Source organism: Dama dama, chromosome 2 (genome assembly GCF_033118175.1).
Source record: "Dama dama isolate Ldn47 chromosome 2, ASM3311817v1, whole genome shotgun sequence".
In the NCBI taxonomy this organism is placed as follows: Eukaryota; Metazoa; Chordata; class Mammalia; order Artiodactyla; family Cervidae; genus Dama; species Dama dama.
Genome location: NC_083682.1, coordinates 10,065,755 through 10,090,199, shown reverse-complemented (window position 1 = coordinate 10,090,199; position 24,445 = coordinate 10,065,755). Strand labels below are relative to the sequence as shown.

Below are 24,445 nucleotides of genomic sequence, written 5' to 3'. Positions count from 1 at the left end.
TCTCTGGAAACGCCAATTCGTACTCACTAATGTATCCCCCTCCTTCTAGCCTGACAATTCCTAGGGGGTCAAGAACTTCACAGCAGACGGGTCACCTCCATGGGGAGGGCAGAATACGAGCATACAAAGACCAAGTTTCTTCTCCTAACAATCCCCTGGCGATCGCTTGGTAATAATTTTCCCCAAGACAGCGTGGACACCACCTCCTAAATGACCTTCACAAATTTCCTTCCTAAGCCCTAACACGCTCGTCGACCTATGTACCAAGCAATCGCTGCCACCTGCCTATTCCAGGCTCCTGTGGGTCTGTGCCCCTTCTAATTCCTCCCAGGGGGGTGATCAGGCCCCCTCTTCCACCCTACCAGGTGGGTTCCTCCTCACCTGAGCACTCAGTCCCCCTGCTGCCGTCCACTACCTGCTAATGTGAAAAGTCCGGGCATTGAGAAACAGAATCCTTCCAGAAGGGGGAAGCGCCTTCCTGCTTCTAGAAAATTTGAGCCACAAGACCTCGGAGTAGTCCCAAATAGGACTTGTCTCCTCAAAGTGAGGAGTTTCCCAGCCAACGCGCCAAATGTTGTAGCCACATATTCCAGGAAACAAACTCACTCAGAAGGACACTGTAGATAGTGGAGCGCAGTTTATTGTACCGGCGGGCCCAAGGCAGTCTCATCTTAGCCAAGGACCCCGACCAGTTTGTGTATACCCTAAGTGTATGTGCCCAAACCCACCTCCCCAAATTCTCTGAAACTAGTCTGAACAAAGGAAAAGACAGATACAGTCAAAGTTAACCCGAGATTCATATGCCTTAAACCAGTGATTCGTATGCCTTAAGCCTAGGTAGTTAACAGTGGACAATTATCAATAGGCCTGTGGTCATACCCCAATAGGCATAATAGAATTTCTGATTCTGTTCAGTCACACAGATAATTAGGGTATTCTTTTAGGCGGATAGAGAGTCTAGGTACAAGCCCTGGGGCTCTTCCATGGTGGGGGGCGGGCGGGATTGGTCTGGTTTTCCAGTTGGTATGTCGTTTCCATAGATACTGGGCATATAGCTCAAAGTCCACGGCCTGGCCCAAGATGGAGCCCTGCTTTCAAGATGGAGCTTGTTCTGTCTGTTTCCTCTGTCATTAGTTCTAGATAAAGAAAGCTGAACCCCAAAGAACTGATGCTTTTGAACTGTGGTGTTGGAGAAGACTCTTGAGAATCCCTTGGACTGCAAAGAGATCCAACCAGTCCATCCTAAAGGACATCAGTCCTGGGTGTTCATTGGAGGGACTGATGCTGAAACTGAAACTCCAATACATTGGCCACCTGATGGGAAGAGCTGACTCATTTGAAAAGACCCTGATGCTGGGAAAGATTGAAGGCAGGAGGAGAAGGGGACGACAGAGGATGAGATGGTTGGATGGCATCAGTGACTCGATGGACATGAGTTTGAGTAAACTCCAGGAGTTGGTGATGGACAGGGAGGCCTGGTGTGCTGCAGTCCATGGGGTCGCAAAGAGTCGGACACGACTGAGCAACTAACTGAAACTAAAATAGAGTAACATGTCAACAATAAGAGGATCCTGGTAAAGGTATGCAGATGCTCTTCTGTTAATAGCATATTCATCATTGCAACATTTCTGTAAACTTGGAATTATTTCCAAACATGAAGTTAAATTTTTTATTCTAGAGGCAAAATGTATTGGGATGAAAACAACTTAGGCCTTCTCGAAAGAGGAGGCCTTATACTGTCGAGGGAGAGTGCCTGATAGAGCTGGGTCATGAGAGTACCCCACTGATGGGTGACGGTGTATGAGGTGAATTTACAAGCAGAAGAAGAGTCCCCAGGCTCTGGGTTGTGTCCCACTGGTACCTGGACCGGATTCTCAGCATTTTGAAGCTCACAATGAGCACAGTGCATACAATGAGAAACTGTTTGAGGAATTCAGGAGCAAACCAGGCATTTCTGATATTTACCTACCTTCTTCTACTTACATAAGGACACAGAAAAGAGATGCATGAGAGGACCACACTTCAAGGTAAGAGTTGGTGAATAAGGTGAAGGAAGACATCTCTGATGCCCAGTGGCCTTTTCCGTATCCTGGGCCTCCCTCTGCAGCTCACAGCTTGTAGCAAGAAGTCTGAGATGCGCTAGGTGTAGGAGAGTGGCTGGCAGGTGGCCTGTGGGAGTAGTAGGTAGGGATACCTCAGCACACGCGTCTCCTTGATGAACCTCAGGGCGTAAACCTTGTAGGCACAACCTTGCACAATGACAAGGGAAGAAGTGAAAAACAGCTTTGAGGAGTTTACAGGGTAAAACATTTTGGTGTACCAGCAGAGAAGTTTATAACTTGGGATAAAGACCCAGCATATATATTTTTGATACTTCTTAAATATATGACATAAAATGTTATTATCAAGTGCCTCTCAATGAGCAGAGAGAGAACCTTCTTTGATTTTGTATATCCATGGATAATAAGGGCTTCCCTGATGGCTCAGCAGCCAAAGAATCTACCTGCCATGCAGGAGACACAGGAGATGTGAGTTCAATCCCTGGATCAGAGGATCCCCTGGAGGAGGAAATGGCAACCCGCTCCAGTATTCTTGCCTGGGAAATCACATAGACAAAGGAGTTTGGTGGGCTAGAGTCCATGGGGTTGGTAAGTGTCAGACACACGTGAGCATGAGCATGATCTGTCGGATCCACAGATAATATCAATTATTGCTAAATGAGGCAATTTTATTCATGTTTTTCACTTTTTTTTAGATCTAAACTCTGAAAATGTGTGTCACGTGAATGTGCAGATGTGAAAAGAATAAAATTGTGGTAGTGACGTCATTTTTTTTTAATTTCTTTGAGCTATAGGTTAAATATGTCATTGTAATATATCACTCAAATATTTTAATTTATTCTTTTTTAATTAATGGCTTCACTGGATCTCTGTTGTAGCTCGTGGGCTTTCTCTAGTTGCCCCAGCCCCAGGTGATACTCTCTAGTTGTGGCACACAGGCTTCTCATTGTGGTGGCTTTTCTTGTCTTGGAGCACAGGCTCTAGGGTGGGTGGGCTTCAGTACTTGCGGTTCACTGGCTTAGTTGCCCTGAGCATGTGGGAATCATAGATCCCGGACCAGGGATAGAACCCATGTCTCCTTAATTGGCAGGTGGATTCTTAACCACTGGACCACCAGGGAATTCTCTCACATTTATTCTTAATGATTTATCATCCAGGCTAAATTGGGTCCTCCTTTGATTTTCTGAAGAGCAAGGATTTAGAAACCACCCCCCTCTATAGAAAAAAATGTCTATACCACAAAATGAATTGCTGTGTGTGTGTGTGTGTGTGTGAGAAGTCTGGAGATTTGTACATCTGAGTCAATGGCCTGTACAAAGATTCTGATGGATGACCGTATGTCCTCTGTCTTTGGTAAAATGGAGCAACAGTGACTGTGAAAGGACACGAGTCAGTGTGACCACACATGTCTGTATGGTAGAAGAATGTGTGGATGTTACGATCTAGAAGTGACCTCTCAAGAGTTTTGATCCTCTTGATATGTGTTGATCAGTTGGAAGACCGAATCCATAGAGGAGCCCTGGGGTTTCAACCTCAAGCAGAAGGGACAAGTGTGGCCAGAGTGCACCGCTGAGAACAGGAATCCAGAGACCTTGTGCGACTTGGGGTAGGTAAAGCAGTCCCCATCCACCACCTCCTGTACCTTTAGCTACAAAACTCAATGTTTAGGACTTTAAAATCACAACAACAGTCACTTAGATGTGGCCATAAAACAAGAAAACAAGCCATCTCATCTTAACCGGGAGAAATACCCATGGCACCAGAGTCAAATTTTGAAGCACTCTTTGTTCACATTTAAGCTAAATAAACATTCCTTATTGGCAGAGTCAGGTAGACTCAGTTTGATATTCGATTTTGGGAATAAGGTGACTCACTTTATCTTAGTACTTAACATATTTACCCTTTTGTTTTGTAATAACTGATATTTACTGCCAGACACTGTGCTGGATATACTTCCCTGTATTAATTCACTTCCCCTAAGACAGATTATATTATATTGTGTCACCTTATTTTGTGTACTCAGTCCCTCAGTTGTGTCCGACTCTTTGTGACCCCATGGACTGTAGCCCACCAGGCACTTCTGTCCGTGGGATTCTCCAGGCAAAAATATTAGAGTGGGTTTCCATTTCCTCCTCCAGGGGAATCTTCCCAACCCAGGGGTCAAACCTGTGTCTCCTGAATTGCAGGCAGATTCTTTATCACCTGAGCCACCTGGGACAGATGTGCAAATGGAGGCTGGGAGGGTGAGCACCTTGCTGGTGTTCCCACTAGTAGAAAATGTCAGAGCTGGAACTTGAACCCTGAACCCAGGTAGCCTGCGGCCAAAGTCAGGACCCTCCCCTCAGCTCAGTAAGTGAGTATGTTCGAACTTTGAGAGATCCAAACAGTATTTTTTAAGAATCATTTGAAAATAGTTGATACCTTTTAATTTTTCAAAATTTCCTTTCGGAACAAAGTGTGTGCCTCTGTGATTCAGATACCATTTATATCAGTGAGAAAAGTTTCATGATCTTTGTACTTAAATGTGTGCATAGCTCTGGTAGGTGTATATCGATATTTATGCTGCTACTATTGTTTCTTTTGCTAATTATCATATTTTCCATGATGTTCTATAATGGTAATGGTTGATTTATAGAAAAGGAATCAATTTTTGTATGCTGTCCATATATTCAGCTAACTTCGTGAATTCTTATCAGTTCTAATAGCTTCCCCTGCCCCACAGTGGATTCTCGGATTTACCTGGTCATTGATCAGCTGTCTGTAAATAGTGTCTAGTTCATTGGCATTTTCTTAAATATGTGTTTTTCCCCTTGTTTGAAGAGAATGTTTGTAGTAACATGATTTCCTCTTTTCTCCCCTTATTTATATATACTTTATTTTTGCCATGGTTTTGGGTTCACAGCAAAGTTGAGCTAAAAGTACAGGTGTTGGTGGTTTAGTCACTAAGTTGTGTCCAACTCTTGCGACCCCATGGACTGTAGACTTCCAGACTCCTCTGTCCATGGGATTCTCCAGGCAAGAATACTAGAGCGGATTGCCATTTCCTTCCCCAGGGAATCTTCCCGACTCAGGGATTGAACCCTGGTCTCCTACATTGCAGGAAGATTGTTTACCGACTAAGCTACAAGGGAAGTCCTGAGTATTCCCTTATACCTCCTCCTCATAGGCATGGACAACCTCCCCCACGATCAGCATCAACCAGAGTGGGCCATCTAATTGTTACTACAGGGACACATCATCATCACCCAAAGTCCATAGTTTACACTAGGGTTCCCTCTTGGTGTTGTACATTTTATGCATTTTGTCCAACGTATAATGACAAGTACCTACCATTATTTGGGACTTCCCTGGTGGCTCAGGGTTAAAGACTCCATCTGTCAATGCAGGGGACACGAGTTTCATCCCTGGGTGGGGCAGATCCCCTGGAGAAGGAAATGACAACTCACTCCAGAATTCTTGCCTGGGAAATCCCATGGACAGAGGAGCCTGGCAGGCTACATACTGCCCATGGGGTTGCAAAAGAGTGGGACACGACTGAGCGACTAAACAACAATCACCTGCCATGACACTATAGAAGTTTCACCGCCATCTACGCTTTCCTCTTCATCCATCCTCTCCCAGCGGCCGGCAACCACTGAGGTTTTTAATGTCTCCGTTGTTTTGACTTTTTCAGAATGTCTGCCACTGGATGCAGAGATTTGGGAGAGCCCTAAGGCCCTTAGAGATGCTGGAGTCACTCAATGGAAGAAGCCTGGATCCCTGAATGATCCCCACGCTGTCAGGACGTGTCCTGGACGGGCCCCTGGGAGCAATCTGCTCCAGGTGATCATACTAATTATTTAGACTGTCCATCGGGGAGGAGTATGTAATCAGTGATATTCATTAGAAAAGCTAACTCACCGGGAATATAAGGCAGTTGACCTTCAGTTCCACTCTATGATCATTTACAAGTTCTCCGCAGATGGGCACTCCACTGTGGGAATACTCAGGGCCCCGCCCTCAGGACATCAACTCATCTTGTAGCATCTCCCCTGTCCTGGCCAATCACAGAGGAATGAGATGTAATAATAATATTTTTTAAATCCATTATTTTTTAAACTACTGAGATTTTAAAAATATAAGTAAAAAGATGGGGATATGTATGTGTTTTGGAGGTCAAGGAAGGAGATCGGAGGCACAGAAAAAACTAATGCCACCTAGTCAAATAAATTGCCCGCTTGGTCCTTTCTCTGAGCAGTGTATTTTCCAAAAACACACAGTCCAACAACTGAATAATATTTTAAAAAATCATTTTTAGTTGCATTTTTAACGTGTAAGAATATGCAATATGCAGCAATTCTTAAATCCTGTTTTACTCTCTCTTCGGTTTTTCTTACTTCTTTAGCCTTTACCCGAATGACTTTCTCAATGAGAATAGAATTGTTTACACTTTCCCACGTTTCTTTAGTGTCTGACTCAATAGAAGGCAGTTGAATTCACATATTTGCTTCAGTCTTTACTCTATTGCAACATCACGTGTATCACCCATCATGTAGACTCTGGAGAATTCCACAGTACACTTGCTAGAGAATGAGACTGATAAGAGCCAATAACATTACTGTATTATTTTTTATATTTATTTATTTGGCTACATCAGGTCTTCATTGCCTGATATTAGTGGGATATTAGTTCCCACTAGTTCCCATTAGTTCCCAAAGACATATTAGTGGGATATTAGTTCCCTCACCAGGGGTCAAACCCACATCCCCTGCATTGCAAGGCAGATTCTTAATCACTGGACCACAGGGAAGTCCCTGCATTACATTTAAAATAGCTTTGTCCTCTCAGATCCCCTGAAAGAGATTTAGAGTCCTCTCAACCATGCCTGGAATTGCTGTAATATGTAAATATATGTATGTATATAGTAATTTTTTTCCTCTGTATGCCAATGAAATGAAGGCCAGAGAGGAGTCCTGGCTCAAAAGGTTAAACATATATAGGGGATTCCAGAAATAACATCAAAAATTTGAATTAACAAGTGAAGAGAGAAAACCTCATAATTACATGAACAGATTAAAGTTATGGATAAATTCTGGTGACCTTTCTTAGTAAAACTATAAGTAAGAAGAGGAACTAAAGAACCTCTTGATGAAGGTGAAGGTGAAGGAGGAGAGTGGAAAAGACGGCTTAAAACTAAACATTGCAAAAAAAAACTCAGATCGTGGCATTTGGCCCCATCACTTCATGGCAAATAGAAGGGGAAAATGTGTAAGCAATGACAAATTTTCTCTTCTTGGGCTCCAAAATCATTGTGGATGGTGACTGCAGCCATGAAATTAAAAGACAATTGCTTCTTGGCAGGAAAGCTATGACAAACCTAGACACTGTGTTAAAAGAAAAGACATTACTTTGCTGACAAAGGTCCGTATAACCAAGGCTATATATATATGGTCTTTCCAGTAGTCATGTACGGTTGTGAGAGCTGGACCATAAAGAAGACAGAGCACCAAAGAATTGATGCTTTCCAGCTGTGGTGCTGGAGAAGACTCTCGAGTCCTTGGGACAGCAAGGAGATCAAACCAGTCAATCCTAAAGGAAATCAACCCTGAATACTCACTGGAAATTCTGATGCTGAAGCTGAAGTTCCAATCCTTTGGCCACCTGATGCAAAGAGCCAACTCACTGGAAAAGACCTTGATGCTGGGAAAGATTGAAGGCAGAAGGAGAAGAGGGCGACGGAGGATGAGATGGTTGGATGGCATCACCAATGCAATGGACATGAGATTGGGCAAACTCCAGGAGATGGTGATGGACAGGGAAACCTGGCGTGCTGCAGTCCTTGGGGTCACGAAGAGTTGGACACGACTTGGCGACTGAACAGCAAACAAAGTAAGAAGGTAAGAAAATTTTAGAACCAATGTAATCAGTTTTCAAAGTCAACAGCGAACATGACTTTAAAATAATGAGTGCTAAAGACACTTCCATTAAAATCAGGGTAAAACAAAAATTACTGATATGTCCTTTAGTGGTCAACACTGATTTGTAAATTCTAAGTGTCACACGAAAATGAGAAAAAGAGGTTGAAAACCCATCCTGTGCCCAGCAGCTGTACTGCAGATAAGTCTGTGCTGCCCAGATCTCCTAGCTGAAGTAGACTATGTGGTATATTAAAAGGCAACAAGAATACAGAAAGAAATAGAAGTGGAGTGTTGGAGTGGCTTAATTAGTGGTATAGTGTAAGTGCTTGACATTAAGCTTTGATTGCCAAGGCATCCATTTCAAAACCATCTGCTTATGTGCAGAATCAAAAAAAAAAAAAATGATACAAATGAATTTATTTACAAAAGAGAAACAGACTCACAGACTTAGAGAATGAATTTATGGTTACCAGGGAGGAAGGGCAGGGGGAAGGGATAGATTGGGAGTTTGGGATTGACACATACACATTGCTGTATTTAAAGCAGACAACCAACAAAGACCTACTGTATAGATAGGGAACTCTGCTCACTACTCTGATCAATGCTCAATACTAAATGGGAAAAGGACTGGAAAAACAATAGACACATGGATATGGATAACAGAATCACTTTGCTTTATACCTGAAACTAAGACAACATACCAAAGATGAGATAAAAAATATTTATTTGCAGACAACATGATTCTTTTATCAGGAGACAAAAGACATACAGAGTACTACTAGAAATATTAAAGTAAAGAGATGAGCAGTGCTACAAGTGGCTGGATGCATGCTCAATAGAAAAATATGACAGCTTTTATAAGATGTATGACATACCCTTGAGAATTATACAGGAAAAAGATATCCCATTTACAAAAGTAACAAAATCATAAACTCCCTAAGAACAAATCCAGCAAGTGAGGTACATATGTATCTTTGGAAACCAAAATATAAAAATGATCATCTTTCCAAAACTATCATGCAAATGTAAAGCGCTTGAAACCTGAATCCCATTGGAGTTTTATCAGGTACCAGATAAAAATTATTTTTTAATTCATATGGAAGAATACATGCCTGAAAATAACCAAGACTGGGAAAAACACTGAATGGTCACTTGCTGTGTCAGATTTTAAAACTTACTAAAATGTTCACCTCGATCCAGGTTAGTGTTGGCACAGAAATGACATCTATGCTGTGAAACAAAATAACTCAAAAATGAAAAAAAAAATAACTCAAAAATGGATCCATACACCTAGTTGTTGTTTAGTCACTAATTCACATCCAGCTCTTTTTTTTCTGGGCTACAGCTGCCAGACTCCTCTGTCCATGGGATTTTCCAAGCAAGACACTGGAGTGGGTTGCCATTCCCTTCTCCAGGGGATCTTCCCAGCCCAGGGATAGAACATTGGTCTCCTGTGTTGCAGACAGATTCTTTATCACTGAGCCAGCAAGGAAGACCCATACACCTAGGAAGCTTAACATATAGCATAAACGATGTTATATTTCAGTAGTTTAAAGATTATTAATCTTTTGGTCACATGTTGCTGAAAACCATCTGGAAGAAAGAAAAGGAGACTTCTACCTTTTACTATATAAAAAAGTTTTAACTGAAAACGGACTTACAGATACTGAAAGCAAACTTATGGTTACCAAAAGGGAAAAGTTGGAGAAAGGGATAAATCAGGAGCTTGGGATGAACATATATACAGCACAATATAAAAGATAGATAACCGGCAAGGACCTACTGTATAGTACAGGGAATTCTTCTACTCAACATTCTGTGATAACCTAGATGAGAAAAGAATCTGAAAAAGAATGGATATATGTGTATGTATAACTGAATCACTTTGCGGTATACCTGAAGCTAACATTGTAAATTAACTATACTCCTGGGGGCTCAGTGATACAGAATCTGCCTGCAATGCGGGAGACTCAGGTTAAATCCCTGGGTCAGGAAGATCCCCTGGAGAAACAGCAACCCACTCCAGTATTCTTGCCTGGGAAATCCCATGGACAGAGGAGCCTTGTGAGCTATAGTTCCTGGGGTCGTAAAAGAGTCCTACATGACTTAGTGACTAAAACAACAACAATATAAAGTAAAAAAATTTTTAAATAGGCAGAAGAATTGAATAGACGTTATTCTAAAGAGGAAAGGCAGATGGCCAACAGGCACATGAAAAGATGCTCCACATTGCTAATTATCAGGGAAATGTAAAGCAAAACCAATAACGAGACGTCACCTCACACCTGTCGGAATGGCTATCATCAAAAAAAGCAAATGATAAATGTTGGTGAAGATACGGAGAAAGCTTTATTGGTCAAAACCTGCGTGCTAAGTAATGCCAGGATCAGAAAAACTCCTGTAAGATCTTATGTCAGTTCAGTTCAGTCGCTCCGTCATGTCCTACTCTTTGTGACCCCATGGACGCAGCACTCCAGGCTTCCCTGTCCTTCACCATCTCCCGGAGCTTGCTCAAACTCACGTCCGTCGAGTCGGAGATGCCATCCAACTATCTCATCCTCTGTCGTCCCCTTCTCCTCCTGCCTTCAATCTCTCCCAGCATCGGGGTCTTTTCCGATGAGTCAGTTCTTCGCATCAGGTGGTCAAAGATCTTACGTATTAAGCTTTAAACTCCCAAAGCAGCAAATCTACAATGAAAGGGATTTGGGGAGGAAGATGCTAAGGCTCTGAAGACATAAATACTAGGTGGCAATGGGGGTTAATGAGGACCGAATCCACAAAGAGCAAAAGACTTACTGCCCACTCTGTTACCAATACTGTTCACAAAGGAAGGTCTTTATGGTGAGCAAAGTACAATGTTAAGCAAAGCAAATAGTCTCGGGGATCCTACAGTGACCGTGGGCTCATCAGTTCCATGGTCCTGAGGTTATTTGGCCTCCTCCTCCATGTGTGTCTTCCAAAATTCATTAAAAACAAACAAAAAAAAACCAACTACATGCAACCTGTCATGAAGGCCATAGCAGTACTCCTTTCTTCTCAAGGGGAAAGATGGTGAAAATTTGCTATTTTCATCATCGTAAGTGGCACCCATGTTTGCAGATGACTTGAACTCCCCTGTTTGGGTGGGATTTGCGGTGGAGTTGTGACTTGCTCTCCCCAGGGTTCTCCTGCACCTGTGGGGCTGACCTACAATGAGGGGCATGTACCTCAAGGACACACCAGCTCACCTTACCGACTGCGGAAGGGGCGGGAAGAGTTGTTAGCACCTGGCTCCATTCCTGCAAGGCAGCTTGCCTCTGGAATTGCTTCAGGTGACATCCATTCCCTAGAAGAACAGACATATTTGAACGGAGCCTCTCCTTGGTCTGGCAGGCTTGAGTCCTGCAGCAAAGGAGCTTAGGAGGGAAGGAGAGTCCTTGACACTCAAATGTCTTCGAATGGTGGAAGAAATTCACTGGATTAGACCCTTGGAAATCTCATGGCCCTATGACAGTTCCATAGGTGCAATGTCCCAGAGCTCATTGGAATGCAACCTGGATATCTCTTGTGTCAATGAGAGGGCTTTCGACCACTTTAGGGTTATTCCTTGTAATTTAGTTAGTCCTTGATTTGCCACTAGATTCACGGATAATCTTGCCAGAGTTCTGGGATTGAGATGGGCTAGTGGTTATAAGGGCTTCTGTGGTGGCTCAACGGTGAGGAATCCACCTACAATGCAGGAGACGTGGGTTCAACCCCTGAGTTGGGAAGAGTTCCTGGAGGAGGGCATGGCAACCCACTCTAGTATTCTTGCCTGGAGAATCCCATGGGCAGAGGAGCCTGCTGGGCTATAATCCATAGAGTGGCAAAGAACTGGACATGACTGAAGCAGCTGAGCATGCACCCATGTGGTTATAAGCTGATTTGTAAGACTTTGCACATCGGTTGGAAAAGGTGTCTCCTAAGACAAGACCTTTGGTCTTAGTCTTTTTTTGGAGCATAATTCCCTCAAAGAGACTCTATACTCAAATGAACGAAGTAACACATCAGCAAAGGGTGGATCTGGGTGAAGGAGTACAGGTATTCTAATGGAAATATCATTGCACCTTTTCTATAAGTTTGAAGTTGGTGTCAAATAAAAAGTTTAAAATGGTATTATTGAGGCAAAATATGAACATACTTCTGCCTTCACGGGGAAAGAAGGGTCAGGCCACCCAGGGAGAGTACGTGATATCACTGGGTTGTCGGGTTATCTGCAGATGGGAGATGATGTATGAAGTCAATATGCAGCTGGATGAAGGGTCCCCAAACGCTAGGCTGTGGCCGAAAAGGCATCTGAACTGGATCTCCAGCATTAGAAAATATACAAGTAGGGTAATGCACCCAAAGAGAAACTGCTACAGAAAATTCCAGAACAAACCAAGTATCTCTACTTTTCCCTTCTTTTCCGCATGTACAACACCGAAAAGAAGTTCAGACATTTGCGACCACTGCTTTACGGCAACAGGTGGCAAACGGGTGACGGAAACAATTTCTGATGCCCAAGGAGGTCCTGTCCCATGTCACGTGCGTCTGTCTGCAGCTCACAGCCGTGGCCCGAACTCTGAGCGGCTCCAGGTGTAGGAGGGGGGCGGGCACGTGGTCTGCGGGAGTAGTCGGGAGTGGCTGCATCACTCACCCGTTTCCCTGAGGAACGTCAGGGCATAAATCTCATAGGCTCCACAACGCAGAAAAGCGAGGGAAGGAGAGATGGAATAAAAGGTCTTCGAGGCGTTTGTAAGACAAGGTGCACTGGTGATTTGGGGGCCAGCAGAGATATTTACAGCTTTGGCGAAGACCAGACAGTTATTTCAATTGTTGATACTTTTAAAAAATATATATTTCTTTAATTACTTGACTGTTCCAGATCCTAGCTGCAACATGTGGGACCTTTAGTTGCAGCAAGTGGGATCTAGTTCCCTGACCAGGGATCGAACCTAGGCCCCCTGCATTGGGAGCATGGAGTCTTAACCACTGGACCACCAGGGAAGTCCCTGTTGATACTTTTTAAATATATGATGTAAAATATAATTGATAAATATATCTCAATAAGCTAAATGAGACCTTTCTTACTTTATATATGCATGGATAATGCCACTTACTGCTAAAATGGAGCACTTTCATTCAGGTGTCTCATTTTTACAGATATGAATTCTAAAAATATTTGTCACGTGAGTTTGTAGATGTGACAGGAATGAGTGTATGGTAATGACATCATACCTGATTCTTTGAATTCCTCTGGGGAATTGACTAAAAACAACATAATGAATCGTCAGTCAGGATTATTCTTAACGATTTATCAACCATGACTAAATTAGGTCCTCCTTTGATTTTATTCAAAGCAAGTAATCAGAAATCACTTTCTATGGAAAAAAATTTTAATTTAAATATTAATATTACTCTAAAATAATATTAGTATTGCTCTAAATTATACCATATTTTATATACTATATTAATTTATTATTAAGGCAAAATATTAATAATACTCTAAATTATTTTTTTGGAGTCTAGAGATTGTTGCAGGGTCAGTTCTGTGTAAGATCTGATGGATGAACTGTACAGATTCTAATCATACAATTCACTAGTGTAAATGTGTCTGTGAGTGTCCTGATCCAGAAGTGAAGTCCTAAATGTTCCCATCACCTGTGTAGGTATTAATCTGCCTAGAGGCTTAATCCTTAGAAGATCCCTGGGATTTCAACCTCAGCCAAAAGGACAGGGGCATGAGCCAAAATTGACAAGAACATCCTGCTGGCTACATGAGCCTAAAGTCTCTGTGTGTCTTGGAATAAATAATATCTATCCCCACATACCACCTTCCTATACCTTTAGTTCCAAGAGTTAGTATTAAGGATATTTAAACCACAAGAACTGTCACTTGGACATGACCATAAAACAATAAATCAAGTGATCTCACCTTAACTGAGAAAAATCTCAGTGGAACCAGAGCCAAATTCAGAAGCACACTTTGTTAGCATTTCGGATGAATAAATATTCCTCACTGGCAGAGTCAAGTAGGCTCACCTTGATATTGGACTTAGGGGAATGTGGTGATTTATTTTGTTTGACTTAATATTTATAGTTTTTCCTTTTGTTACATAAGTTTAATGCCTGATATTTACTGCCAGACACTGTGCTATCCATTTTCCCTGGATTAATGCATGTACCCTAAGACAAATCTTATGAGGTAGGCAGTATTATGTCACACCTATTTTACAGATGGGAAAATTGAGGCTATGAGGGTGAGGACCTTGCTGGTGTCCCTACAAGTAGAAAGTGCCAGAGCTGGGCATGAAAGTTGAGCTCCTCCCGCTATTCAGTAAATGAATATATTCTAATTTCAAAAGATCTAAACAGCACTTCATAATTCAAAACAGTGTAAAACTGTTAGTTTTAGACTAGTTAGGATTCTGCCATGGGCTGGATTGAATTTGTAGAATTATTTGAGAAATAGTTGACTTCTTCAAATGTTCTAATATTTCCTTCAGACATAAAATGTGATCCTCTGAAGTTGTTGTTTTTTCCTTAACATATTTTTTATATCTGTTAGTAAAGTTTCATGATCTTATCCTGGAAGTTTTGCAAATTTTCATTTACGTATATTTTGATATGTTTTCTGACAGATCACCATCACCAGACTCCCCTACTGAAGTACCACTCTGTTACTTTACTATCCACACACCAACAATGCCTGAACTAGACCTCTTGGCTTCCAAACTGTGAGTCTAAGCAAGTTTATTACTGTCTCCAAGTTATGTGATTCATCTGTAAGAATGGGAAGTGTAATAGCTTACAGATTTGCAACAATGATCAAACATGATAAATTATATTTGCACGTTGTCTAACCAAAAAACATTGCCACTCTTTTTATGACCGCTAATACTTTTAGCCACAGAAGGTTTTGCCACCCAAAGAAACTCTATGGAAGACAGCAATGGTATGTTCCTGGTTATAATCAGCTCATTGTGATGTTTATGGTTCAAATTTTTTGTTTTTAAAAATAATTTTATTTATTCTTGACTGTGCTAGATCTCTGTTGTTGCATGGGCTTTTTTCTAGTTGCAGCAAGTGGGAACTACTTTCTAGTTGCAGTTGGTGGGATTCTCACTGCAGGGGCTTCTCTTGTTGCAGAGAATGGGCTCTAGAGAGAATGGGCTTCCATAGCTATAACACATGGGCTCGGTAGTTGTGGCTCCTGGGCTCCAGAGCACAGACTCAATAGTTATGGCACAGGGCTTAGTTGCTCCGAGGCATGTGGGATCTTCCCAAATCAGGGACTGAACCCATGTCTCCTGCATTGGCAGGTGGGTTCTTTACTACTGGACCACCAGGGAAGCCCTAAGGACTCAAATTTTATTGGACGTTATATTCTTCCTCCCCCAACCACCGTTCTGCTCTCCGCTTTTCATAAATTTAACTATTATAGATACCTTATATAAATGGAGTCATATAGTCCTTGCCTTTTGTGGCTGCCTTATTCCACTTAGTGTACTATCTGTCCTCAAGTTTCATCCCTAGGTAGCATGTGACACAGTTTCCCTACTTCATAAGTCTGAATACGAGTAATATTCCATTCTATGGATCGACTACTTTGTGATGGTTCATTCAACTGTTTATAGACAACTGTTTATAGATGATTAATTCAACTTTCAACTGCTGGGTTGAAGCTACTTCTTGGCAATAGCAAATAATGCTGCTGTAAGCATGGGGAAGCAAGTATGTGCTCCCTGCTTTCGATTCATTTGCATATATACTCAGAGGTGAATTGATTGATCATATTTCTTTTTAATTTTTGAGGGACCTCTACATTATTTTCTTTAGTGACTGCACCATTTTACATTCCCACCAAAAATGCAACTGTGTTCCTATTTCTCCACATCTTTTCTGACACTATGTTTTCTTTTCCTTCCTTCCTCCCTCCCTTTCTTCCTGCCTTCCTTCTTTGCCTCCCTTCTTTTTTTTTTTTTTTATAGTATCCATCATCATGGGTAGGAAAAACCCATGAGACTTTGACCTGAGATCTGAAACCCAGCATGAAAACATGGGGCAAAAAAAACTACATGTATTACATCTCACCCATCCATTCTGCCACCATTGTCACAGAAGGCAATGGAAACACTCCTGACTTGGTTAGTCCTGTCTCTCCAGTCAAAAACCTTCCCTATTCCACCATGTGTAGGTTTCGGGGTAACCTGGGTAACTGATGTCCCCCCAGTAAGTCACGCAGTTTATGCTATTTTGTCCTCTTTTATGCTCTGCCCTGCAATCCCCCCTGCAAGCATTCCTTCATGTCATAATTCTATATATTCTTTTTAAAATATATATATTTTGGCTGTCCTGGGTCTTCACTGCAGCATATGGGCTTCTCTCTAGTCCCCAAATTCCATATATTCTTGAGTAGCACTCAAATATGTGCCCTTACACAAGCAGCCTGACTTCCCAATGCCTTTGCTGAGAACTGTCCAAGTCTCTCCCTGTTTCCACAAGGCCTCTGCCCATGACTAGGGAGCGGATGAGTCTTTGTGGGCTTCTCCACTGCTGGGACCCTGTGACTCAGAAGGTGCGACTCTCCTATTTGACAAGGAAAAGTCAAACGGAGATCCTTTTCATCAAATTAGAGCTTGATTTGATATGAAATCTCTTGTGGTACTTTTTGAAGCAGAGTACAAAAAAATTAGTAGTAGGGGGAGGTTCTTCGTCTTCACACTTTTTTCTCTTGGGGTACTGAAAATCACCGATTCCTTTCACAGTTCTCACCAGCTGCTAACCTTTCTCCCCCAGCTGCCCAAAGAAAAATCTGGCACAGCAGGCATAATCTGACAGTAAAGATGTAACCTAACTGAGCTCAAGGCGTGTTCATCCATATTCATTCATTTATTCAAGGAAGATGTGCTTATCCCCTTCTCCATGCCAAGCACTGACACCCAGGGAGGCCTTGCATCCATTAACTGACTACACATTTGTGAAACTACAACCTTGGTTTTTTACTACAAAGGAGAGGTGTATGGTACCTGTGAACGGGACTTTGGCCAAGCCATTGTGACACCGTGGATGGCATTAAGCCCTGAGTGAAGAAGGAAGGGCTGGAAGCCAGACTTTGCCACCTGCCGTAAGTCCATGTGGGCAGGGCCTACAGAGCTCTCCAGGTACAAATAGCCCTGGGCTCCCCCGGCTCTTGAGTCCAGCTTCTGACTGCTTGTCATTCACCAAGGCTGAAAACTCAAAGCAAAATAAACCATGAGGCTGTCCGTGACTGCCTTGCTGGTTACTCTGGCCCTTTGCTGCTACGAGGGTGAGTATCCTTTCTAATCTGCCCAGCACCAGCCTTGGTGAGAACTTTTCCCTTGGTATTTTCACGGGGTGAACTGGGGAGTGGGGGAGCAACATATCCAGAATCCATACCTCTTCCTCTACTCGACAGTGAGTCCCCCGCAAGCCCAGGCCCCATTTGATCAATTTCCAATATATTCTAGAACTCTTACCAAAAACTCATTGCAGGCAAATTTTAAAAGCTTTCTACCCGAAGTCTCATTCCTCGTCTGTGATCTGTGTTTCAGAAACAGCATGACAAGATTTGGATGTGAATCACAGTGACTTGACCTTTAACAAAATGTTTAGTCTCTCCAGATAATCCTCTTATCATTCCTTTTTTCAAGGTCCACCAGGAGTAGTTTATGACAATAAAGTGGAATTAAGTGCGTCAAGAGTCTAAATATTTAGTAGTTACCACTGTTCTTGTTCCTAGAATTTCTTAGGTGACAGCTGAGTTGACAGCCTTTTTAACTAATAGACTCAGACTCAGAAAAATGTTACAGCTGGAAGGGTTTTGGGGAGAGATTTTTACTTCAAGAAGAGTCAGTGTTCTCTGAATCTCTGGATATAAGATCTTCAAATGGGGTCTGCGAATAAGCAGCACTCAGTATATCTACAAATGCCACTCGTTCCCTAGGAGCCTTTCCACTAATGGTGGTAGAACTAGTGTGATCATTAGCATCACAGACCTCATTTTTCTACAATTAATTCCAGCCATTTGTTCATCCATACTTTTGCTCTGCTTCATGCCCTCAATACTGATGCAAGTCTCTTTGAGTGTTTCTCTTTTATTGAACTTTCTAAATATCCTTCTCTTTCCCTGTGCTGCCCTTTCAAATTCCCTGCATAGTTTGATGTCTGACCAGGGGGGAGATCAGAGCCTTGACAGAATACATCCCAGGCTGCCAAGTGGTTGTCAAGACTTGGTGGGGATGGACAATCCAGACCAGAAAAAGGTGGTTACTTCCGGCCTCAGCACTCTCCTGGTGGGGTCAGGAATGAGCACCCATTCCCGCTTCTCATCTTCTCTAGGAATTCTGTACACCACTACAGAATACAAGAGTCAATCATCACTTTGTGTATAAGCTTCCAATGTGTTCAAACTGATTAGATATTTATTTTTTTTAGCCATATCTGCATCCAATGATTGAAACCTATGCTTTAATTTAGTCTCAAAATAGCATATAGTTTACATACTCTTCTCCAGGTTTATTCTTCCTCCCTTCTGTGATCTCTGGTAAGATCTGATTCTACCATTCACTTGAAAACTCAGTTCCTAAAATCTCCTCTTCCACAGTAGCCAAGAAAAAATATGGTGTCACTCAACTGATAGGCAAAACTTGATTTTTTTTTTTTTTTGAAATCTAAGGAAAGTGAATTTCAACAAAGCGAGGGAGCTCTGGAAAGTAGTAGGTGTACTTTAAAAGGGAAAAAACTGAACTCAGGGAAACTGATTTCTAGTTCTGGCTCAGCCATTTACTCTGGGGTCTTGAGGAAGTCACAGCCCTAGGGTCCTGCCCTGTCATTGGCACAATTACCAGATGAGAGTGTAAAACCCTTGGGGTTCTTGTCTAGTTCTAATTCAGGGAACCACGGGGGAAAGTGACTTTCCCTACATCAACTGTTATCTCTTTTCCTTCTGCTCCAGCCAATGCAGTTGTCTGTCCGTCACTTACTGTGGATCTGATCAATTTCTTATACGTTCCTGACTCAGTGTACAGGCTGTCACTTTTGAAGTACAACCCATCTCCAGAAGCCGTGGATGCCAAGATGGAAGTGAAGCAATGTGTGAATAAATTCTCACTCAAAAACAAATTAATCATTTCAGAGATACTGGTAATGTCTTTCTTCTTGCTGCACAGAGGTTTCTGCTCAGGTGCACATGCCAGGGGCGGGGTCAGCGGGCTGCTCCGAAGGGGGCAGCTGTCACTGCTCACTTCTAACCCTTGGCCACAGGCTGGATGTTGACATCCCACCTGCCAAGCTCCCCTAGGGAAGGTTGCATGGGGCCTCTGGGCATGTTCCTCCTTCTGGGGTCACTTCCCTGGGTGCCAGGTGGTCCAGACTGTCCTGAAGAGGAGCACGTGTGCTGTCACGGCCTCATCGTAAGGCTGAGAGCAGCAGGAGATTGTCCTCCTGTCCTCTCACTCCGTCCCCGATCCTGTAACCCTGTGTCCCTTTGGACTGAACATGTGGCGTTCCTGGGAGATCAGAGAAAAGAATGCCTGGACTGCCCCTCCAAACTTCATCCTTCTCCTTCCTTTGGAAACCAAAGTCCTGCCCCTGATGACCACCTCATGGTTTATCTGCTTGTCTATGGAAAGGATTTTTTCCTGACTTGCGTGGTTTGTTGTGATGGTACCAGATCTATATCACTGACCATACACTCTGGCTTCCTGCCTTGGGCCCTCCCATTTGCCTTTGGCTGGTTGAAATTTCATCGACCATGTAGTTGTGAATGAGAGTCTGTGTTAATGTTTCATCTCCAGCAGCAAGAATGATCTCTCCTTTCTTTATTTCTTTTTCTGTTTCAGAAAAAAATACTGGTGGTTTGTAATACCAGTGTGAAGCTTTACTAGATCCTTCTTCCGTGTGATCACCTGATCTTCCATGGAAAATGTAGAGGTTTCAACGTCTTGCTCAATAAATGATTTGCCCTGCACTTCTCTACTTGTCCTGTTATTATTCAATTGTTTCTGGCTTTGATTAGGGGTGGTTTTCATCATGAAGTGACCATTGGGTGTCATCACTAGTAAATTTTAGAGTCCCAATATCCAGTTAGGTACAGAAACCTGAGGTGCAGAGCTCTCAAAAAGAAATATTTGGTTATGTATCAGCCTGCTTGTCTCTACAGGTTTTCCACTCATGGTGCCATGGTGAAGGGATGTTGCTGTTTAGTCTGACTCTTTTGCCACCTCATGGACTGTAGCCCGCCAGGCTTCTCTGCCCATGGGATTTTGCAGGCAAGAATACTGGAGTGCATTACCATTTCCTTCTCCAGAGGATCTTCCCAACCCAGGGATCAAACCCACGTCTCCTGCATTGGCAGGCAGATTCTTTACCACTGAGCCGCCAGAGAAAAGCAGTTAAACATTCCTGTTACTGGTCTTGATTTGAGGGATACCCACATCATATCTGGGGCTTCCCCAGTGGCGCATGGGTAAAGAATCCACCTGCAATGCAGGAGATGCGGGTTTGACCCCTGGGTCAGGAAGCTCCCCTGGAGAAGGGCATGGCAACCCACTCCAGTATTCTTGTCTGGTGATCCCATGGACAGAGGAGCCTGGAGGGTTACAGTCCATGGGGTCGCAAAGAGTCAGACATGACTGAAGCGGCTGAGCATGCACACAGTATGCACAACATATCTGGCCAGTCATGTGACCTCCAACCAGCAGCATCATTCATACTTTGTCCTCATATTAACCATAACCAAACTGCTTGGTCCTTTTACCTTCACTGTGGTTTCAAACCTATAAATTGTCCAGTGCAATTTGTTCTCCATTTTCTTCTCAATTTTCAGTGAATACTCAGGGCTCAACCATCGGTTAATTCCTTCTCACTCTGCACAATCACATTGATCCTCAGCATCTCTACCCTCACCAACATCTTGGGTTAATGCTTCCTGTCTCCAATTCTCCCAAGAGCTCCAGAAGCAAGCATCCAGCTGCCACCTGGACAACACCCTTCAAGCACTCCACCATTACAGCTGAAGGAAAGTATAAAATTGAAAACACCATCTGCCTGTAGACTATTCCTCTTCTAGCTGCCCTTACCCGCTCCCGGCTACTGGACCCACCATCTAGTGAAAACTGGCAGATCCCATCGGCTTCTGACCAGTTTCCAGGGGCTGCTGTAACACACAGTCCTACACATGGTGACTCAGTCAGATTATTTTCTCAAAGTTCGGAGGGCAGAACCCCAAAATCTGTTACACTCTGCTGAAATCATTGTGTCAGGAGGGCCGTGCTCCCTCTGGAAGATCTAGGTAGAAATCTGTTATGGCTGCTTCCAGCTTTGATAACTGATGGCATTCTTTGTTTTGCACCCACATCACTCCAATCTCTTCCCTGTGGGATCACATTGTCAAATCTCCCTCTACCTCCTTCATATAGAACATGTGGGATTGCACTTAGAGGACCCCTGAGAATTCAGGTTAAATGTCCCCATCTCAAAATCTGTAACTTTATCACATCTGTGAAGTCTTTTTTTTTTTAAACCATGGAAGGATAATGTTACAAATTTTAGGGGTTAAGATGTGGATATCCTTGAAGAGCTTTGTCAGCTTACTATAGCTTATCTCGCCTCTGACATCTACAGAGGCACTAAGTTCTGCCCCCTCCACTGAAAGGGCTTCCGAGCAGGCCCTCCTTTCCAGCCCCACAGCCCTCATCACAGTCCAGCCCTCATCCTTCCCGGCTTGGAACAAAGTCTCTTAAATCGTCTCCTGGGATCTGTGACACCCCTCCTGCGATACATCCTCTTCACTGACACCAGTGAGCCTTCTAAAATTGGGATGGGAATCTGAGACCACTTCTGTAAATCTAAGATACTAAGGGGCACATGTTTCCAAATGCTTCAAGTAACAGAACTTATTACTCATCTGACAACACTCTCAAATTACATGGGGTAATACTGTATAATCTCTTAATTGAGAAATAGAAGATAATGATTATCTACCATTATCAATGAATAACAATGTTTTTATAATAAGTGTGTTTTAATCACATCAGGAAATACATGTGTTTAATTTAGTCCCTATTTTGTGAAACACATTACGTATTCAGTCTACACATGATGCTTCATGGACACAGGGATTCATGGAATTCTTGCAACACTCTGAGAAACCCAGATTGGAATCATTACTGGGAGGATCGAGGCCCACCATGGACATTACACAAGGACTTCCACAACTCAGTCCCTGAGTGTCAATCCAAGAAACCCAACTAGTAGAATTTCAGAATGGGAGGGATTACGATGAGAAGGAAATCAAAAATTTCCTATAAATGAAGAATATGAAATTGAATAACCCTCTCACTCCCCACAACCAAACACATTTTGTGACTTTCTGTGACTTTAACTTACTCTAAAGAAAGATGCTGCTTTCAGAAAGAAACACTAAGTCATACCCGAAGATGGAGAATAAAAATGGAATTAACTCAAGAGGGAAGGGATAGATGTATACTGATAGCTTATTCATACTGTTGTACAGCAGAAACTAACACAACATATAAAACAGTTACCCTCCAATTAACAATAAACATAAAAAATGGAATCAACACAAGACTAGAAGATACAGAAGTAAAACTAAAAATTCAAAGGCTCTGACCTGCAGCTATCAGTTCAGTCGCTCAGTTGTGTCCAGCTTTTTGTGACCCCATGGAATACAACACGTCAGGCCTCCCGGTCCATTACCAATTCTCAGAGGTTGCTCAAACTCACGTCCGTCGAGTCAGTGATGCCATCCAATCATCTCATCCTCTGTCATCCCTTTCTCCCGTCTTCAATCTTTCCCAGCATCAGGGTCTTTTCCAACGAGTCAGTTCTTCACATCAGGTGGCCAAAGTATTGGAGTTTCAGCTTCAGCATCAGTCCTTCCAATGAATATTCAGGACTGATTTCCTTTAGGATTGGCTGGTTTGATCTCCTTGCAGTCCAAGGAACTCTCAAGAGTCTTCTCCAACACCACAGTTCAAAAACGTCAATTCTTTGGCACTCAGCTTTCTTTATCTGAAGCTAAATACAAATATAATTCTATATGCAATTGACTATCATTTAAACATGAAAATAAAGACATTTCAGAAGTGCAAATCTTCAAAAGTTTTGTCTCCAATGAGCTATGTGTCAAAAGGTATTAGAGGATGTGTGTTACAAAAAAGAGGAAGTAGATGAAGAAAGAAGTATGCTGCTCTTTAGTCACTAAGTCATGTCTGACCCTTTTGTGACCCCGTGGACTGTAGCCTACCAGGCTCCTCTGTCCATGGGACCTTCCAAGCAAAAATACTGGAACGGTTTGCCATTACTTTCTCCAGTGTTATCTTCCAGACCCAGGGACCAAACCCATATCTTCTGCATTGGAAGGCGTATGCTTTACCACTGAGCCACCAGGGAAGCCTGTAGAAAGAAGCATGCAATCCCATATATACAGGAAATAACGTGGATTTTTGTGTATTAACCAGTAGAAAACAGAAAAAATATTGAGAACATGTCAATACCAGGAGACAATGAAAAAAGTGGTAGATGAGAATGAGAATACATGGTGAGGATGGGAATGGAAGGTGTCTAGCTTTATTACTTGGGAACTGTTTCTTTCTTTTTTTAAGTTTTAAATATTCTTTTTCTTTTCTTTTGCCCTGTTGTGTGACTTGCAGAATCTTAGTTTCCTGACCAGGGATTGAACCAGTGCCAAATCAGTGAAAAGGCCGATTCCTGACCACTGTGCAGTTCAGTTCAGTCGCTTAGTCGTCACTGTACCACCAGGAAATTCACTCTTTTGTTTTTTAAATTGAAGTATAATTGATTTACAATGTTGTGTTAGTTGCTGGTATACAGCAAAGTGATTCAATTATCTATCTATATCTAATCTTTTTCAGATTGTTTTCTATTATAGTTTATTATAAGATATTGAATACAGTTCCCTGTGCTATACAGTGAGACCTTGTTGTTTACCTCTTTTATGCATCATAGTTTGTATCTGCTAATCCTAGACTCCTAATTCATTCCTCCCGCAACCTCTTCACCCCCTTTTCCCTTTGGTAACCATAAGTCTGCTTTCTGTATCTGTGAATCCATTTCTGTTTTGTAAAGAAGTTTATTTGTATCATTCATTAGATTCCACATAGAAGTGATGTCATATAATATTTGTCTTTCTCTGTCTGACTTACTTCACATAGTATGATAATCTCTTGGTCCATCCATGTTGCTGTAATTGGCGTTATATCATTCTTTCTTACGGCTCAATAATATTCCTTTGTGTGTATATAGCACATCTTCTTTATTGATTTATCTGTGGGTGAACATTTAGGTTGCTTCCGTGTCTTGGTTACTGTCAATAGTGCTGCTATGAACATTGAAGTGCACGTACTTTTCAAATTAGAGTTTTCTTCAGATATATGCTCAGGAGTGGGATCGCTGGATCATACGGCAACTCTATTTTTAGTT

The 24,445-nt window shown here is 42.4% G+C and overlaps 1 long non-coding RNA gene and 1 other non-coding gene across 3 annotated transcripts; both read right to left on the bottom strand.

Moving 5' to 3' along the window:
- Positions 1-688: 688 nt before the first annotated feature.
- On the bottom strand, positions 689-22,769 carry LOC133066120 (uncharacterized). 2 transcript variants are annotated; one of them, XR_009695083.1, is made up of 5 exons: positions 22,614-22,769; positions 7,657-7,912; positions 5,961-6,096; positions 1,970-2,169; positions 689-1,536 (listed from the first exon to the last, which is right to left on the bottom strand). It is a non-coding gene; the product is annotated as an uncharacterized LOC133066120 (long non-coding RNA). The 2 variants fall into 2 exon arrangements; XR_009695084.1 differs by lacking the exons at positions 5,961-6,096; positions 7,657-7,912; positions 22,614-22,769 and adding an exon at positions 5,391-5,458 and having other exon boundaries at positions 1,970-2,249.
- On the bottom strand, positions 12,892-12,964 carry TRNAW-CCA (transfer RNA tryptophan (anticodon CCA)). Its single transcript has one exon. It is a non-coding gene; the product is annotated as a tRNA-Trp (tRNA).
- Positions 22,770-24,445: the final 1,676 nt, after the last annotated feature.